The following is a 15485-nucleotide window of genomic DNA, read 5'->3' on the forward strand; positions in this document are numbered from 1 at the left end:
TCTTTTAAGGTCCAGTAGGTTTTAGTTTAGATTTGACTCATGCATTACTTTGTGGCTTGAAAATCACTCTTAATTTATAGATCTTCAAAAGTTTGATTCGAAAGTTCAGTTCTTAGTAGTTGATCATGAAGGAATAGTCTTAAGGAGGAGCTCACTTGGAGAGATGAACACCGACTGGTAGGTCATGACCCAAGCTTTCGGTAACGCCAGTTATTCTTCCTTATTATTCCTTATGTTCGAGGACGAACATGATTTTTAGTGGTGGATAATGTAATGACCCAGAAGGTCATTTTCGGAAATTTTTAATATTCGTTTAACTAGAGTTAATTAATTGATAGTTAATTATTAAATATCTAATTTTAGGTAATGCTTAATGGGTTAAGTTTGTAATTTGGTTAATACCATTTAGCACTTGACCCCTATAGGAAAATACATTATTAGAGTTGAGAAATTTTTTGTTCATAATTTAAGAAAAAAAAACAGGAGTCAAACATACCTGCGTAAGGCTGCTGCCGACGGGAGAATACGTCATGTCCAGGTAATATGTAACCATGCCAAATATATGCAATTGTGTGTATGGAATGGAGTATATTATTGTTATTATTATAATGGTGAACAACTTAGTCTTTTATAGTGCATTAATGACTGCAAACTATGATTTGAATTGGAAAATCAAGGTCGTTTATTGAGGGCTAATGAGAAAATAATGTTTGACTGATTATTGGCTAGATATAGCTGAAATTGAGTTCTGTCTTGTGTGGAAGTGAAGCGAGGAGTTGGGTTCCTTGGCTTATGCGATTCCATCACTGGTTTCGTAACTAATGGTTCTCATATTTATTAATTCTTATTTTATTATCACATGATTATTCAAGTTATGATATATTGAGATACTTAATTAAATAATAAGTGTATTACATTATGTGAAAGCTATTAGGGTTGTAGTGTTTGGAGAAATTATGACTTAACCCTAAGCTTGAAATTTGGAAAACATGAGAGTTGACATGTTATTTGGTACCAAGATTAGGAACTGGATTATAAATTGAGTGCATTCTTGGGTCTAGGCTAGACCTATAGTAATTTGAGTGTGGTTTGTTTCGAAATCTTATTGTGATTATTAATGTGAATAGATTGCTTTGAGTTGGAAGTTCAACTAAAGGGAAGATTCAAGCCTCAGAGTGATTGTTCGACTATTTGAGGCAAGTGGATTTCTAAACCCTTGTTAAGTGTATGAAATTCGTGTATTTCCTTGTAATATATGTTTGGGGGTAATAAGACTTGGTGATGGGTTGACTTGTCCACATTGATTATTTCTAATGATGAAAAAGGGATAATAAAAGGCAATGTGATTAATTGTTTGTGTGTGATGTTTTGAGAATGGAGAATGGTTTGAAGGCTTGTCGAATCATTGTTGATGCTCTATCATGATTGTGTTGTTGTGAATTGTGCAATGTTATGAAAATGGTCATCTCTTTATCTATTTTGTGTGAACATGTCATTTGCATTTTTTTGAGACATGGTTGTGACAAGTGTTATGTGAATTGAGAAAAACTAAGAAATTAAAGAGGATGTACCATTTCGAGGGACGTATCGCGCGCCGCAATGGATACTATTTTTCGAGGGACCTATCGCGCGCCGCGATGGTTACTATTATCGAGGGTTGTATCATGCACCACGATGGATGCATAGACATATATGTCCCCCATGGGTCCCAGACTGAGAGACAACGGGTGTGTATCATTAGATCAGACATGCATCATTATACTTGACATTGCATTGGACTTCTTTATTAATGGTGAACTTGATCTTGTGTGTTGCTGATCTTGTGAGTGCCTTTCTGTGGAACTTGTGACTGATGAATATTGAGCTTGTTGTTGAAAAGATGCAATTGTTAGAGAGTTGTTGTTGAGGATATGAAACTGTTGTTGTTGTTTAGGATATGAAATTGTTAGAGTGTTGTGTTGAGCTATGTGCCTTGTAAACAGTGAACTGTTATGTTGGGCTGGTTTTAAGCAGGTTATAGTTGTGGAGGTTGTAATTGATGAATATTGAGCTTGTTGTTGAGAATATATGATTGTTAGAATGTTGTTGTTGAGATATGTGCTTGTAAATTTGAAGGTTCAATTGGGGTGTAAGGAGTACTCGTATTCTATCCCCTTATCTCGTGTTTAGAGGTTTAGTTGCTGAGTACCATGTGATTTGGTACTCACCCCTTGCTACTACATTTTTTTGTAGGTTACTAGTCAGGACCTTTGTGATATTTGCTCTTCTCCTAGTCTGAGGCTTCTTGTGGAGGTTTGTGAGGTAGTTCTTTGTCATTTCAGCAGACCTTCTTTCTTCTTAATTATGATCTTGTTCTATTCTAGAAACAAGGTCATTTGAGACTTGTGTTTTCTTTTGAATCAATTGTAATACTTTAGAGGCTTGTACACGTGACAACCAAATTTTTGGGGATATTTTTGAGTTGATTATGAATTTTTCTACATTTTATTGTAATGGTTGAGTTTTAGGCTGACTGATCTTGGTGCAATAAGACCAATGCCATCACGTCCATTTTTGGGTCGTGACAAGTTGTCTCAACTATTGATGTATAGGTGAAATGCTTTATGATGTTCTATTTGTATTTGTTGGGACACAATACATTTATGGAGAATTACATTTTTTGACTTGCCAGCTTGCAAATTTTAGCACCCCAGGGAAACATATAAACTTTGAGAAGCATAAATTTTTTATCTTAAATCTGAAAGTTAAGATTAGAGCTATTTTGGAGTGTCAAATATATTTCCAAAATTTGTCTAGTTAGATGAAGAAGATTGAATGTCTTAACGTGTTTCCTAGCTTAGATTTGAATTTTTGACATGTTCTGGCTAGCATGATTTGGTTAATTTATCGTTAAGATTGTTTCCTATTTAACCCTTGATTACAAGGCTGACATACACATCTCATGAGCGATGTATTCTTCTCCCCTCTCTGAGAAAATATGGTGCATATAACTTATTCTTCTCCCCGCCTTGAAATTCTTGTACACTTGAAAGATATAATTAGGCATGTTCTGTTACCTTATATAACAGTTATACTTTAGTTATAATATCCAATAGATTTATACGTTTCTTTCCTAGTTTTGAGATATTTAATGTCCTGTTTTCTTATTCTTTTTGTTCTCTTTTATTTTTGCAATTATTCTTGTAAGGGGTGATCTTAAGTTCTTAAAACTCACATTAGTTTTACTCTCTTTAGTTACAGAGCAAACAACTACTGCCCATTGGGGTTCTTTCTGTTTCAGTACAGTGACTTTCCTTAGAGGATTGAAGTGATTAGCTTTCACTTGATTGACTACTGAATATGCTGCTGGTAAGCCGTTGTTTGTTTTTGGTTTTCAATTAAACCAAATTCTAGAACATTCTAATTGCTGGTGTATAGGTGTTGTAGACATTTTCATAGGCTTATGCCATTGAGAGAATGAGATTTTTCCAAAATACTGTTATGATGATTGTACACTAAATTGACTATTCCATGACATCAATAATCCTTGTGCTTCCTAACTGTTCAAAAAAATTCTTCTCTTAGGTCTATTCATTTTAAACTTGTTTTCCCCCAATAGTATGGTTGTTTTAGTTCCTTAATTACCTATTGCTATAACTTAAGAAAGAAAGCCACGAGTCTTGTCATCCAGTACTCAACCACCTACCCAAAAAAAAACTTCAGTTTTTAAGTGTTAAGTATTGCTATGTTGAGATAGCCTTTCTGTTTTCTTTAAATCATAATTTGATGTTGTGAAACTATATCTTGTTTGATATATAGACTTTTATAAAATTTTCGGGTCCTTCACTGAAGCTGATTCAACAGAACAAGTTTGTAAATTCATATCTTTCACCGTGTAAACCTTTTTTCGTCTTTAGTATTCCATGCCGGTGATTGGAATGTCCAAGTAATGTATACTTGAATAGGGAGAGATGATATTCCATTACAACATGAGTTGAAGGCAATAATCAATATCTTACGTTTTTTACTAATTTTACTTTTCTTCTGTTGAAATTCCAGAACCCATCTGCTGGCGATGTATAGCTGTCGTTGGTGACCACTGGTCGTTTGGTACAAAGATTAATAACGCAAGGATTAGTAATGCAGGGAGTAGTAATGCAGGGATTAGTAGTGCAAGGATTAGTAATGCAGATTTTATTTTTATCAAGTGTTTGGTTCATTGTTTCCCACCTTATCTTGTGTTTGGATTAAAACTTTATAAAGAATTTCTTTCTAATTAAACCCTTGAATTATTATTTTATTGGGTCAATGTAGATAATTGTCGGACATTTTTTTTATAGCCTTCTAACTAGCTATGAGAAAAATAATTTTGTTTTCATGTTCGCTACTTTTTCACTTGAATTATTTGAGGATAAATAATTGTCATCTTAATAAATTGATCACTCACAAAATGTCATCTTTCAATTTAAAAATGATAAGCCATCTACTTTTAAAATCGAAAAGATGATCAACAATGATAAAATTGAATAAACCATCTACAATTACACATAAAAATTGCAACTTGTAGTTATATTATGTATGTCATTTTTTTAATTGTTCAAAATACAAATAATTAGAAAACCACACATATTATATATATATAATTAAGATCACAAACGTCATATACAAATAAACAACTCACATTTCAAATTTGTATTGGATTTATTTAGTAACAAACAACTCTCTCTAAATAATTTGTAAGCTAATTTATTTAAATAAATTTATTGGTACAAATATAAATCATAAAATAAACAAAATAATTAAAATGATTTGAGGGATATTTTTGTCTTTACATAGACTTATCCCATGGTAATATATCCTATGTATTACTAATACCTCCAAATGGAAGGTATTAGTAATACATCCAATAACACCATGTAGAAGGTATAAATAATCCATGGATTAGTTATCCATAGGCTCAAATTCCTATCAAACATAGTACCAAATAATAACTTACAAAGTACATGGACTATTTTTTCTAATGCGGCCTACCAAACGACCTCTTAATGTGCATGATTTCTACAATGATTATCCATTTTTTTCTTAATTACCTTTTTCTTTGGCTGACCCCATTGCAACTTAAGTAAGAAAAGTAGTTGTTTCATTCATAGAGAAAAACCATCTTTAGACCTTGTTTCAATCTAAACCAGAAAAAGGAACAAACATGTAGCACTAAATCATTTTGTGCAAATCTTTATGGGCATTTTATGGACTGTTTTGTAAAATTGGCATCACTCCGACTACCTTTATTAGAACGATCTTCTTCTTTGATCCTCGTGTGCTCTATGTTTAGAGAAATATTTCTGTATATGATTTTGCATATGTCAAATATTTATTGCAATAGAAGAATAAATTTGTGTTATTCACATGAGTCATGAAGTAGACAAAGAGCCTAGTTGTATGGCTATAGCTTATGACTTATAAAACTTTGACGGAGGTAATGGATCCTAATTTATTGTTTTCAGGCTTCTTTCACCTCTTCTTGCTTAAGATCAAACATTTTTTTTCTTTTTTCTTTCTGGTGGGCATTTCATTTTTTTCCCATCTTCTCTTTTACCATCTCTTACACAACTTGCATGTTACAAAGAAGAGGTTGGACAAGAAACATAGATTTTTTTTCCAGTGGCTATGAGCTCCACCTTTCTCAGTTGGTGGTTTCAGTGATGTTGGTGCTGCAGAACACCTTGATTCACCATTGATGGTGTGTTTTACTGTTTAGGATGTTTTGAAAATGACTATTTCTGGAATTTTCAGCTGTAGTTTTGTTTTGCTTGGTATTATTTACGCATCTCTTACTATTTTATTTTCTATTACATGCTTTCTTCGTTGTGCTTTCTTTTGAGTTCTTTGAGTTTCATATTGTTGACACCCAATTTTGACTCTCATTTCTTCTAATTCATTATTTCCGAGCTTCTAAAACAATAATGTATAAAATAATCTTTTTTCACAACTATTCTTACCACAACGACTATTTACCATTAGTATTGTTATCGTTGTGTCTCAATTCTATAATTACTACTAAAATTGTATGTTTTATTATTAAAATTTTACTATCACTTTTTGCACTTGTTTTCTTAAATAATTGGTTATCGTCATCTTATTTCAGGTTTCGTATTAATCAATTAATTATAAATCAATATTTGTGTATCTATATTTTATATTAGTGTAAAGTCGTAATATTGAAATTTTTATTGTATCAATTATTAATTGTCATAATAATATATATATATATATATAGTATTAGTTATTAATGTAGAAGCCCAAAACAATTTAAAAGCCCGCAAGAAAAAAGGCCAAGAAAATTCGACCGAAGCCCAAATAAATCTCGGCCATTTTTAGTCCAATAACCAAATCAGCCCATCAGGGGAAGCCCTAATATAATAGGGCTTCATTCATTGTCAATCAACAGCTAATCCATCTTTCATTGGAACTTGTTTCAGGAAGCTTTTTCCGCCCCCATAGTACCTTAAATCAGTGTCTTTTACTTTCAAAAATTATCTTTTGTATTCTCTTTCGATCTCAACTGACACTCAACTCTCAAGCTTGTTAGAGTTCGTCATTTTTCGAATATAGACTCTTGATCGCAGCAGCCCCGTTCACTGCCCTATAGCAGGTGACTTTCACTCCTTTTCCTCTGTTTTGGTTTGGAGAGTGATTTTTGCTTGGTCTAGCTGGAATGAAATATTGTTAAAATGCTGTTCAATATTCACATATCATGGTTTTTTGAGAATATGGAATCACATTTCAAATCAGCGTAAAATTGCATGTCCAAACGTTGATTCTATCTCACAATTTCATATCGTGATATGATATCGCATGGCCAAACACCTACTTAGTATTTCAATGTTTATGATTTGAAAGTGTGTTCCTTTCTTAAATTGGACATCAAGAACTTGGAGAATGATTTAAGGCTAAGATTACATATTTGCAGGGAATCAATTCATTTGTTTATTTATTTTCAGTTGATGTTCATTTGGAAAATTTTATATGATAAAATTCAAAGTTGCTGTGGTGAAATGTTAGGATTTTATGATTACAAACTGCACGTGACTCTGCTCTATATATCTATATATAAACTTTTAGTTTAAGCCACTTTTTTTTACTCTTTCTTAGAGGCTTCTCTTAGGGTGTGTTTGGTATGAAGGAAAATGTTTTCCTGGAAAATATTTTCTTGGAAAACAAGTTGATTTTTAACTTGTTTTCTTATGTTTGGTTAGTGAGTAGAAAACAATTTCTAGTGTTTGGTTGGTGAGTAAGGAATTTTTTTAGGAAAATAATTTTCTATGCTCTTTCACCCCCAACCCCTCCCCACTAGATCTTGATATTTTTCTATAATTTTTACACACACTATCAAATAATCCTTTAGAATAAGATCTCTAATTTTACGATGAATATATTTTATGTATCGAACTATCATTTTAATCAAAAAATAACTTGAAAACAGCGTGCCATACATTAGTACATGCTTCTAGCTAACACTATACAGTTGAGACTTGAAGTTTTTCACATTATTGTGCACAGTTGCTCATCTCTGTACACCACACACATATTTCAACTATGCATAGTACAATGAAACACATGCTTGGTCATCCTTATCGAAAGCAAAAGGCCACAATTCATAGATTTACCAAAAAATATCGAATCCAATGCATAAATTCACCAAGTAAAGTCAAATTCAAACACATGAGCAAGTATTTCAGTAGAAAAGCAAGTGAAAGATGAATATTTTGAAGAATTATTGAAAGCATACCTTCAAAATTCTTACAGGAATATGAATGAGAAGAAAAACAATGGAAACCCTAAATTTGGAGAGGAACAAGCTGGAGATATAATGGAGAAACAGCACTCCTTCACTATGTTTGAGGGTGGGCAAGGGCGTAGGCTGGGGTGAAATTCACTTGCGTTGCGTGTCGACTTCTTTTCCGGGAAATGATTTCCGCAGACTTGTTACAGAAGTCGTTTTCCACTGATTTTAGGAAAATAAGTTGTTTAGGAAAATGTTTTCCCAACATTTTGTTGCAACCAAACAAAAGAAAATAGGAAAACATTTTCCTCCATACCAAACACACCCTTAATCTCTGTTAGTTAGTAGAGTATGAGTTATTTTTTTTATCGCTGAATATTTAGTATGATCTATGTAAAAATCAATATGAAGTGATCATGGTTCATAAAGTAAATTCTTTCATAATTTAAACATGTTAAAGTTGAGAATTAATTTTGTGCCTAAAAGGCATATAGGGTTGCTTCAAGCTTGGCTATCTCTAGTTTGGTTCAAAAGTCTCCATTGCTTGCATATTTTGTGGTGTGACTTTATTTAGCTTCATCTATTTTCGTTTACCATTATTTAAAGTTGATTATCTTCCTAATATCTTTACCCTCTTTAATTTGCATGAACTGTGAGAGCAAAAATGGAGTCTTGATTCAAGACTCTAGCAAAATCAGAGTCTCATGGACTCGACATCGGAATACATGCATATGGAGTCTGTACTACATCCTAGACTACCCTAAAAGCAACAGAAGCAAGCAAAACTCATTTAAGGTCGCTTATATGGCTGCTTTATCATTATTATTATTTAGTATTTATTTGTTTTAACTTGCTTATATGTTAATTTTTGTTTCATAATAGTTAACATGACATAGTTGATTGGGTTTGGAAACCTTTATTTTAGTTGTAGTTACTAATGATTTTCTTATCTTATGTAAAATATAACTTTTATTTCAAAAAAATAAATTTCAACGAGGAGCCAACAAGTGCTTAACTTCAAGTTTTCTTTTTCAAAAGGTTTTCAAAATATACTCAACTCCATGCGGCAATTAGATTTCGTTGAAGCAAATGACCTTTATTTATTTATTAAGCACAAGTCAATTTATTCCAAATACAAAGAGTTTTCAAATGTTAAAATATTTTCTGACTTACGAATTTTTCAAATTCTTTAGCACTCATTTTTCTTTTTAATTAACTAACTTATGCTTGGCAGGTTAACTGCTTTTAACGGATCTTAAAGGATACCTTACCCCTTCCATTTAGGATAAATTAGAACCCTTATCTAGAATTACATAAGGTTAAGTATACCTTAATATAGAGTTAATTTAGCCTAACATTAGCAAAATAAGTGTCATAATTCACCCTTAACATAATTAGGTGATGACTCTTTAAAATAGAATTAAGATTCACCAATATGTTATACACCGTTTGAACCTCGAGTTAAAATGGGGTATAACACATATAATTATCAATTATATTTTTTGAATATTTTGTACTATTATTCACCAGTCTAGCTTACTTGGGATTCAGGTGTAGTAGTTGTTGCTCTTTACTATGCTACTGTTGTTCAGAATAGTGAGGATAAGTTTAAGTTTAACCTAAAACATTGTAGATGTGTAGACAATTATCTAGTAAATTATTGCTTGTTTTTACTGCTTTCTTTTTATTTGAATGTCGTATTCACCATATGATGTTTTATATAGGAGTGAAATCAGCATAAAAGTATTTATGCCTTATTCTTGTGAACTACCACCAAAAATTGAAGAAGGGCACTTCCCTTCTCATTACCTAGATTCAACTGGTTTTCATTGGTTTATATCATATTTATTCAAACAATATTTCTTTTCCATTCCCAGTTCATATTATGGTTTGACTTGTGCTTTATATGGTAAAAATAAGTTATACTCATTTATGATATATTGTAGATATAGCTTGACATGTGCATTGACTAGGATTAGAAAATTACTTTACCTTGCAAAAAGAAGACGAGATTACTAAGTTTGAATGGGCTAATATATTTGACTTTGTTTGAAGTACATAGAAGTAGGACTTAGAAGATGTAAAAGAGTGTACATATGTCGCTCAACAATAAACATGTCATAATTTAGTATTGTTATGCATGAAAAAAAAAATTCTTCTCTATTTCTCAGTGAAGATAAAACCAATACTTATACAAGATATTTCTGAGGAGCAAAGTCTTCTAACATTACTAGAATACACAAAGAGAAAGGATACATAGATATATAATACTTCTATTTATCTATCCTAGTTAGAGTCAAAGTACACTAATCCTTTAATGCCCCCTCATGTTGAGATGGATGAGGGAACAGTGTCAACTTGCTTCTCATCATTTGATAGTGTGCTTTGGGCAGAGATTTAGTGAGGAAATTAGCTATTTGATTATGAGAGCTGATATACTTAACTGTAAGACCCTTGTCTCGGAACTTTTCACAGACAAAATGATAATATATTTCCATGTGCTTTGTGCGTGAGTGGAAGATTGGATTTGTTGTCAAAAAAATCGCACTAAGGTTGCCACACCAAAGAATAGGTGTGGGCAAAGCAAGATGGAAGCCAATCTCTTTAAGGACCATTTCCAGCCATGTGATTTCAGAGGTTACACATGCAAGTGCTCTATACTCTGATTCAGTACTAGAGCGAGACACAACCTTTTTCTTTATAGATGCCCAAGAAATCAAATGAGAACCAATATAGATGGCAAAACCAGCAGTGGATATGCGATTATCTAGGGAACCACCTCAATAAACATCACTATAACCATGTAAAACTAATGAGGATTGTCGGGTAATGAAAAGACCATGTGTGGGTGCGGCTTTGATATATCGAACTATTTATTTCACTGCCATAGAGGAAGAATCCAATGGTAAATGCATGAACTGTGATACTTGGTTAACTGAGTAGGAAATTTCATGGCTAGTAAATGTTAAATAATGTAGAGCACAGACAATACTTTGAAACAAGGTCTGATCATAAAAGGGTTGACTATCAGGGAGGATAATCGGATTCAAGATAAAGCTGGAGTAGCCACCGAGTTACATGAATCAATTTTACTACGTTTAAGTAAGTCATACGTGTACTACTATTTGAACAAATGCAAGCTGCGTGGAGTCCACCTTGCTTCAATGCCCAATAAATATGAATGTTTTCCTAGATCTTTGACTGTAAATTGCAATCACAACCTGCAGTCAAAGATTTGGGAAAACTTTCATATTTTTTGGGCATTGAAGCAACATGAACACCCCGCAGCTTGCATTTGTGCCAGCAGTAGTACGTCTCTAACTTACTTAAACATGGTCAAATGGAGTCTTCCAGCTTGGTGGCTACTCCAGCTTCATCTTCAAGCAGATAATCCTCCTCCGATGTTCAACCCTTTCATGATAAGACCTTGTTTTGAAGTATTGTCGGTGCTCTACATTATTTAATATATACAAGGCCTAATTAACATCGTCTACTCAGGTAAAAAAGTATCATAGTTCATGCATTTACCATTGGATTCTCACTGCATGGAAGTGAAATGAATACTTTGATATATCAAAGCCACTCCCTCACATGGTCTTTTCTTTACCTAAAAATCCTCACTTCTTTTACATGGTTATAGTGATGTTGAATAGGGTAATTCCCTTGATGATCGCAAATCCACTATTTATTTTTCCATCTACCTTGGTTCTCATTTTATTTTTTTGGGCATCTAGAAAAAAAAAGGATGTGTCTCGCTCGAGTACTAACTCAAAGTATAAAGCACCTTCCAGCGCTAACTCTAAACTCCCGTGGCTTGAAATAGTACTTGAAGAGATTGGTTGCCTTCTTCCTTTGCCCGCACCTATTCTTTGTTGTTACAACCTTAGTGCCACCTATTTGACTGCAAATCCAGTCGTGCACAAAGCACATGTAAATAGATTTTTATTTTTTCTGTGAGAAGGTCCGAGACAAGGCTCTTATAGTTAAGTATATCAGCTTCATGATCAAATAGTGTATGTCCTCACTAAAGCTCTAACCAAAGCACGCTACCAGATGCTGAGAAGCAAGTATTGTTCCAACATCCTGCTCAACTGGAGGGGTCATGTAAAGGATAAATGTACTTTGAGTCTAACTAGGATAGATAACTAGAAGTATTATATAGCCATGTATCCTTTCTCTTTGTGTATTTTAGTAATGTTTGGAAACTTGGCTCCTTAGGAACCTCTTGTATACGTAATAGTTTTATCCTCAATGAGAAATAGAGAAGAAAGGTATTTTTTTCACCCATAATAATACTTAATTATGACATGATTATTGTTGAGCGATATATGTACACTCTTTTAGATCCTCTTAGTACTACTTCAACGTACTTCAAATAGAGTCAAATATGTTAACCCATTCGAACATACTAATCTCGTCTTCTTTTTGCAACGTAAATTAACTTTCTAATCCTAATCAATGCACATATCAAACTATATCTACAATGTGTCATAAATGAGTATAACTTATTGTTACCATATAAAGCACACGTCAAACCATTTTATGAACTGGAAAAGGAAAAGAATCTGGTTTGAATAAACATCAAATAAATCGACCAACAACAATTGAATCTAGGTAATGAGAAGGGAAGTGCCCTTCTTCAGCTTATGTTGGTAGTTCACAAGCATAGGCAAAATTACTTTTCTGCCGATTTCACTCTATATAAAATATCTTATGATCAATATGGTATTCAAATAAACAGAAAGCTGTAAAAATAAGCAATAATTTACTGGCTAATTGTCTACACATCTACAAAGTTTTAGGGAAAACTTAAACTTATCCTCACTATACTAACAACAGTAACATAGTAAAGAGAAACAACTACTACACTTCAATCCCAACTTAGCTAGATTGGTGAATAATAGTACAAAAAATATAATTGATAATCATATGGACCTCACATAACTCAAAAGAAACCACAAAGAGGAAATCATATAATAGAAAATAAAACAGTAAGAGATGTGTAAATAATACAAAGTGAAACAAAACTAGAAATGCCCAATTTCAAAATATCTTAAACAGTAAAACATACACACAATCAATGCTAAAGAAAGGTCATCTGAAGCTGCAACATCATTGAAACCACCACCTGAGAAAGGTAGAGTTGATTGCCACTAGAATAAAAATACATGTCTCTTGTCCAGCCACTTCTTTGTATCATGCAAGTGGTGTAAGAGATGGTAAAACGTCAGATGGAAAAAAATTAAATGTCCACTAGAAAGAAAAAAGAAAAAATTGTTTGTTCTTAAGCATGGAGAGGTGAAAGAAGCCTCAAAACCTTAAATTAGGACCCATTACTCACGTCAAAGTTTTATAAGCCATAATCTATAAGCCTTACTACTAGACTCTTTGTCTACTTCACGGCTCATATGAATAACATAAAGTAAACAAATTCTTCTGTTGCAATAAATATTTAACATATGCAAAATCATATACTGAAATATTTCTCTAAACATGGAGCACACGAGGTTAAAAAATTGGAAATTGTTCTAATAATGGTGGTCAGAGTGATGCCAACTTTAAAAAATAATCCATAAAATGCCCATAATGATTTGTAAAAAATTATTTAGTTCAACATGTTTGTTCCTTTTTCTGGTGGAGATTGAGACAGGGTCTTAAGATGGTTTTTCTAAGTGAATGACACAACTACTGTTCATACTAAAGTTACAATGGGGTCAGCCAAAAAAGGTAATTAAGAAAAAAATTGATATAAACGACTATAGGAATCATGCACATTAAACATCACCAACGACAACTCTACATCGCCAACAGAGTGGTTCTGGAATTTAGAAAAGTAAAATTAGCTTAAAACACAAGAAGTTAATTATTGCCTTCAACTGATGCTAATAGATTATCATTTCTCCCTATTCAAGTATACAATTCTTGGACATTACAATCACCTTCATGGAATAATAAAGACGAAAAAAGGTTTAGAAGATTAAACATATGAATTTACAAGCCTATTCTACTAAATTAGCTTTGGTGGAGGACCCAAAATTTTTACAAAAGCCTATAAATCAAACACAACATAAATTGACATTTTAAATTAACATATAGTTTCACAAAATCAAATTAAGATTTAAATAACACAGAAAAGGCTATCGGAGTAGTAAGAAGAAATATTTAACACTTGGAAACCTAAGTTTTTTTTCAGGTGTGTGGCTGGATGGAAGACAACACTCTTGGCTTTCTTTCTTAAGTTATAGAAGTAGGATATGAAGGAACTAAAACAACCATACAATTTGGGGAAAACAATTTTTAAATGAAAAGATCTAGGAGAAGAAAATCTTTGAACAGTAAAGAAGCACCACGATTGTTGATGTCGCAAAATTGTCAATTTAGTGTACAATCATCATAACAGTATTTTGGAAAATCTTATTCTCTCAACGGGATAAGACTATGAAATTATCAACAACACCAATACTCCAGCAATAAGAATGTTCTAGAGAGTAAAACATACGTGAGCTTTAAGAACAAAAGCAAACAACAACTTTGAAGAACCCAAAACCAACAACATATTAAGCAGTCAATCAAGCGAAAGCTAATCAACTGACCCCAATAGGTAAAATCACTATAATGAAATAGATGAACCCTAACGGACAATAATTATTTGCTCGGTAGCTGATGAGAGTAAAACATATGTGAGTTTTAAGAACTTTAGGTCACCCCTTACAAGAATAATTGCAAAACAAAAAGAGAATGAAAAAAATAACCAAACAGGACATAAATCATCTCAACAGAAGGAAAGAAAGTTATAAAGCTATTGGATACTATAAGTAAAGTATAACAGTTATAGAAGGTAACATAACATGCCTTATTATATCTTTCAGGTCTACAAGAATTTCAACTGAGGGGAAAAGAACAAGTTATCTATTCACCATAATTTCTCAGAGAGGGGAGAAGAATATATCGCTCATGAGATATGTATGCCACACTTGTATTCAAGGGTTAGATAGAAAACAATCTTCACGATAAATTAACCGAATCATGGTATCCAGAACATATAAAAAAAATCTCATTTAAGCTAGGAAACGTGTTAAGGCATTCAATCTTCTTCATCTAAATAGAGAAATTTTGGAAATGTATTTGACACTCCAAAATAGCTTTAATTTTAACTTTCAGATTTAAGGTCAGAAATGAATACTTCTTAAAGCTTATATATTTTCTTGTGGTGTTAAATTCAGCAAGATGGCATGTCAAAAAATTGAAGTCTCCATAAATTTATCGCGTCCCAACAAGTGAAAATAAAACATTGTAAAGCATTTCACCTATACAGAGATGAATCCGATGTTAGGAATCATCAAATCCTATAAATGATTGTTCAGGCATGTCCTGGAATTTTTTCAAAAGACAAGAATTAAATAATTTTCTATGGTGGAACAAAATATCTCTCATCTCCCCCTCGAATAGATTCATTTTTTTGTTTTCAAAGGAATGTTATTATGTTATTTTGAACTTCTTTCGAGGAATAGGTAGACCGGGACATTTCTCATGAACAATAACTAAAGGGACAATAATTGAGATAACCATTAAAGAATCGTAAACACGGTTTTGCATTTGAATATAGTTATCTTCTCCTGACACCCTTCAACCCAACAAAGGAAAATAAAGAGAAAATACAAGTTTCTACTTTAAAAAGTCCATCCAAAACTACTTTATGGCTGGGTAGCCTCTTCTACAAGCA

Source organism: Solanum verrucosum, unplaced genomic scaffold (genome assembly GCF_900185275.1).
Source record: "Solanum verrucosum unplaced genomic scaffold, falcon-dt-bn FXZP01000244.1, whole genome shotgun sequence".
Taxonomy (NCBI): Eukaryota; Viridiplantae; Streptophyta; class Magnoliopsida; order Solanales; family Solanaceae; genus Solanum; species Solanum verrucosum.